Here is a 5,597-nt window from a genome sequence, read left to right as displayed (position 1 = left end):
AGTCGGAAGGTAGAAGCATATTTGTTTTTCATTAACGGAAAAAAAAACTGTGGATCATTCTTTGTATATTTCTTGGAAAAAAAATGAAGAAAAGACTAATAGTCATAATAGAGAGAGTTAGGAGGGACCCTATCTATATATAACTGTCTATATAAATCGGAAGCGTCAACAGGACGGTCCACCGAAAACAATCTACCTTATCTTTCTCAGAGCAGAGTGGAAGAAAGGCCAAGATGCGTGGACTCATTAGAAGTAAAAAAATTCGAGTGGTTTAAATAGATAAGTGAGAAAAGATTTTGAGATGTGTTGTTTTATGGATGGAGCTGGCTGGGAAAAAAAATTGGCAAAGCTCAGAGAAAAATTTCCTGAATTGAAAAAAAAAAAAAAAAAAAAAAAAAAAAAAAAAAACCTTTTTGTTAATTTTTATCATGTCTTATTAACTCTCTCTTCTTTTTGTCTGGGAATGATGTCTCACCGTTTCGAAAAATAGACTATCACTCATCATCCTTTCTAAAATAATAGAATTTCAAGAATGGGATATGTTCTATTTTTCGAAACGGTGAGACATCATTCCCAGACAAAAAGAAGAGAGAGTTAATTTTTATCATGTCTATAAGACATGATAAAAATTAACCAAAAGTTTTTTTTTTTTTTTTAACTCAAAATTTTTTTTCCACAGCGCTGAGAAATTTTTCCCAGTCGACTCACTCATCCAAACAAGACATCTAAAATTGTTTCTAGAAGGAGCTCTCATTTTTTTCTATTTAAGAAACTCGAGTTTCGGCTTCCCATCAGTCTGTACTCTGCATTCAACATGGATACCCATTCTTTGGAGATAGGGGGGAAACTTTCGCAGTTTTTTTTTCCTGAAACCCTCTATGGATCAGAGAATCTCACACATATCCTCCTCCGTGGATCGAAATGGACTGACCGCCATATCTGTTTTAGATAATAGTTTTGAATTTTCCACCTCCTCCACAAGATTGGACTATCTCAATATTTTTTTTAAAGAAAAACAAAATTATTTTTTATGATTATTCTACAATTTTTAGTTTTTCTTTCCCCTCCACTCCTCTTTAAGAAGAATAAAAACATAAAGCACATTGAAACAGTTCCGATAAATTTTGAAACTGAAAGTCCATCACCTTGTTCTCCACGGGACTAAAATAAGTTTCCCCGGTCTGAGAATCTTCTTGGATTTGAAGAGGTTCTCTCATCACACTCTGAAGCCAGGTCGAAAAGAGGAGAGCGTCTGGAACCAAATCGTTGAGGAGTCTTTCCAGGGAATCGAAGGTGATAAAAGGAGTATAGCGGAGAATCCGGCTGGGGAGGTCCGACGTATCGATCCAGAGATCCGTCGTTAAGGATCGGTAAGGGCGAAAAGGGGTTCGAGAGATCCATTGCTGAATAGTCCGTTGACTTTTCAGACTCATCCAAGTCCCTTGCTGGGAAAGGCAAGTTACGAGTTCCGATCCTCGAAAATAGAGCGTGCCCGACCCCAAGTAAAACGTGAGGGGAATTGTCTTGGCGAAACGGAAACGAATCGCGAGGGAAAAAGACTCTCGCCGTAACCACTCCATGGCATTTGATTTTCTCTCTCTCTCTTTCTCCTGAGGATGAGATGGAAAAAAAAAGAAAAGACAACTTTTCTCTCGGTTTCTTTTATATATAGGAAGAGAGAGGGGAAGGAGTGTTCTCGAAAAGACTCATGGGAAATTTCCTCTTCTTCTTCTTTTTGGGGTAGGTGGGAGGAACTCGTTTTTTTTTTGGCGGAGAGAATGCGTCGGATGACATCCCGAGACATTTAAAAAAAGAATAGATAGGATGGATTCTTCAAATGAGAAATGCGGGGTGGCTAAGGGATCTTATTTTAAAGAATATTATTACCATTCTTCGAGGATGAGACGTCTTACCATTAAGTCAGGTAATCCGAGATGATGAGCATTCCTTTTGACATGCCTCATATGTTTTCTAATAGTTATGTAACATAAATTTTCCAGGCTAAGAATACGTGGTTCAACAGCATAATTGAGTAACCGCATATTTTCCTCTTCCAATTTTCCATTTTTTCGCCAGCGTTCTAAAACGGTTTTGGGATCGCAACACCGGACATTCGCACCAGCAAGCAACAACATATCCACGATGAGTTTGCATCGTAATTGACAGGCATAGTGTAAAGGGGTAAAACCAAAAATATCATGTTTGTTCATGTCGCATCCAAGAAGAATCAGTTGCCGAACGATATCATCCATTGAGAACAAAATAGCGAAAAGTAAAGCATTTCTTTTCGTTAATCTGTGTTCATAAAAAACGGGTGGTTCCGCGTTTATTATTAATTTTGTGAATATCCATTGATGAAAAATGTTAGAAAAACTCATATTGAATTCAACTCTATTAAATTTACGCGTAGCTTCTTTGATAGATAGGTAGGAGATATCCTTAAATTCTTCACTGGACGGGGTTCTTGAGAAGAGAGGGTAGAACCATGTTGGAGAGCACACACTCATTCTAAAAGGAAACACGGATTGAACTAAAGCGAAACTCGGAATGCTTAAATAGATGAGCGATAGTCCGTTCTTAAAAAATTGGATAGTTTTGTCCATCGAGTTCGCTGGGAAAAATTTCTGAAAGCCAAGAAAAAAATTTCTAGGCCTTGAAAAAAAAAAAAAAAAAAAAAAAAAAAAAAAAAACTTTTGGTTAATTTTTATCATGTCTTAAGACATGATAAAAATTAACTCTCTCTTCTTTTTGTCTGAGAATGATGTCTCATCCTTTCGAATATGTTTCTAAAAATAAATTTCCAAGAAAGAAATGAGTCATGTTCTATTTTTAGAAGCATATCGAGACAACAGGTTATCAACATCATTTGAAAAAGAGGGTATAGTTAATTTTTATCATGTCTAAAGACATGATAAAAATTAACAAAGAGTTTTTTTTTTTTTTTTTTTTTTTTTTTTAAGGTTAAAAAATTTTCTGAGAGAAATATTTTTCCCAACGACTTATCTTTTTTACTCCTACCTACTTTCATTCCCCCCTCTCACTCTTTCTCTATATAAACGATTGCAGAAGGAATCGCGGCTCATTTTCTTGAGCAGATAGGTCTAGAACAGATGGCTACGGGAGACTTAATCATGACGTGTGAAGACGATAATGAACCCTGTTTGGACTTGCAACCTTCTTCGCCTTTATATGAATGTGTTTCTTCGGAGAATGAGTATATCACGTCGTGGTCTGACATATCGCCAACTCCTTCTCCTCCACCTGTCCGCCGTAGGTATCAAAAAGAAGAAACCTAATCCAATTCGTGATACTCCTTCTCTGAATTTCAATCCGCCGTTATCGCCCATTTCGTCTTCTTCCTCTCATTATTCAGAAATAATGGACCAATCCTCTCCACCACACATGCGTTCTACAATCGAAGAAGATCTTCCCTCCTCACCTCATTCTACTTCTTCTACTAAAAAAAAGAAATATCGAACTGAAATTCATCCGAGTGTCATAGGTGTGCTGGCCATCACGTCTGATGGATACACTCTGACAAACAGTGTCCGGTTTGCCTCTAGAGACATGAAAACGTATCGACCGCATACCAAATGTATTCAGCAATTGAATGAGGATCTGCGAAAACTTCATATTCAAAGACTGTATGTCGCGAATGAACATTGTCGAAAAAAAAATTTATCAATTGCTCCGTGTTGAATCTGTATGGACAGTAAGCTATAAACCTTCTCGTCGTCCACAGAAATGTGAGTATTGTGGAACGAAATATTGTCATCGATTTATGGCTATGATCGCCCTGCAATAAATAGTGAAATATGGTGTCAATAAATATATTCATTAAAGAACCAAATGAAGTGTCTTTTTTTTATAGATGATGATTAGTATTTTGTCCAACCTCCTCTGTGTTCTATGACAGATGCAATTCGTCGAGGCATGGACGCGATTAATGTTTCAAAATAAGTTTCTTCCAAACTATAAAAAGCATCGCGGACCAAGTCCCATAATTCCAATCGGTTTCGAGCTACCCGATTCGCTAATCGACGTTCTAATTCCGCCCAAACATTTTCGACGGGATTCAAATCAGCTCCTTTAGGAGGCCAGTCTTCGACCATAGGAATTTCATGTTCTCGAATCCATTGTGTGACGCGTAAACTCGTATGGATCGGAGAGAGATCGTGCATGAACAAGAGACGGTGTTCGGTGATCAAAGGGTTTAAAGAAACATCGGGAGGTTGACTATGATCGAGAAGAACCGGCTCTAAAATATTAGAGAGGTAATAGTCGGCATTTAAATGCTGGATCCCGATTCGACGTATTTGGTTGGGAAATTTTCCGCTCATGCACATCCAGACACTGAGATTAAAACGACCGGAACGTTGACGGCCTTCTAACGCAGAAGAAAAATAACGTTCGTCTTGATAACGCAGGACCTGTCGAGGCCGCCATACGCGAATAGGACCGTACCCGATCGAACTGAATACTTTCTCGTCGGAAAATATAATCCGGGACCAATCGTCAACCGTCCATTCCGCACGCTGAGAAGCAAAGTCGTAGCGTCGTTGACGATGAATCTCCCGCAAATAATCTTTTCGGACGGGGATTCGCGACACTAATCCTTTTTCTTTTAATCGTCGACGAACCGTTTGAGCGGTGCAAGGCACTTGTAATCGACGACCAATATCCGTCGCGGGTAAAAAGGGATCACCCGTCGACATTTCAAAAATACGTTGATCCATTTCTTGGGTCGTGGCTCGAGGTCGGCCGGATTTGTGTTTAGTTTGATAGTTCTCCTCATTTTCCGAGGAGCGGGAGATCCAATATTGAACTGTGGAAGGAGCGACATTCAAGTGTCGAGCAATTTGACGAACCGTTTGCCCTCGTTCATAATACGAACGACGAATTTCCCGTCTTATTTCAATAGGTGTATACGGCATGATAAGAATAAGAATAATACAAGTAGGATCTTGGTTACCATGTTCCTTGATTTCATTTCAACGTGTCACGGTCCCGATAAAATCGTAGCAGGTGTCAATGGTCAATTGCAGTGCACGGAATGTGATCAAATTCAAGATGCGTATGCTTTTATTTTACAAGCGTCCTTTCCTGATGACAGTGATCCGTTCTTATCAGCTCGTCTAGCTCGAGAATATGCGAATTGGACGGGAGATTTGAACGTACCCTGCACATTTCCTCTCATAGGGATTCCTGGTATTTTACCGATCCGTAATGTTTCCGTCACGTTACGTATTTTATTAAACGGGATTCGATTATTACAATGCGTGAATGCCCCTTTTCGATCCCAGGCCGAACCTTTTGAATCGTATGAATCGCTCGAACGGTTCATGATCGAATACATGGACGAATACGCCCAGCATATTGAAAAAATCGCCAAGGAAGAGAATCACTCCCAAGTCGATAAAGCGGCTCTGCACGCTCTTTTCACCAACATGAAATCGCTCATGGAAAATGTCCATCAAGACGAGGACCATCCTTTCAATTTCTTAAGTTATTATCACGAAGTCCTAGCTATCTATGTAAAAATATGTGACGGCGACGATGCTTCGTTCCTTCTACCTCCTACTTCCAATGATGTTGAA

This window comes from Stegodyphus dumicola, chromosome X1 (assembly GCF_044657685.1).
Source record: "Stegodyphus dumicola isolate Sdum_Otavi_A_Nest chromosome X1, ASM4465768v1".
Taxonomy (NCBI): Eukaryota; Metazoa; Arthropoda; class Arachnida; order Araneae; family Eresidae; genus Stegodyphus; species Stegodyphus dumicola.
The sequence above is the reverse complement of the archived record's forward strand: the minus strand, read 5'-3'. Positions refer to the sequence as shown.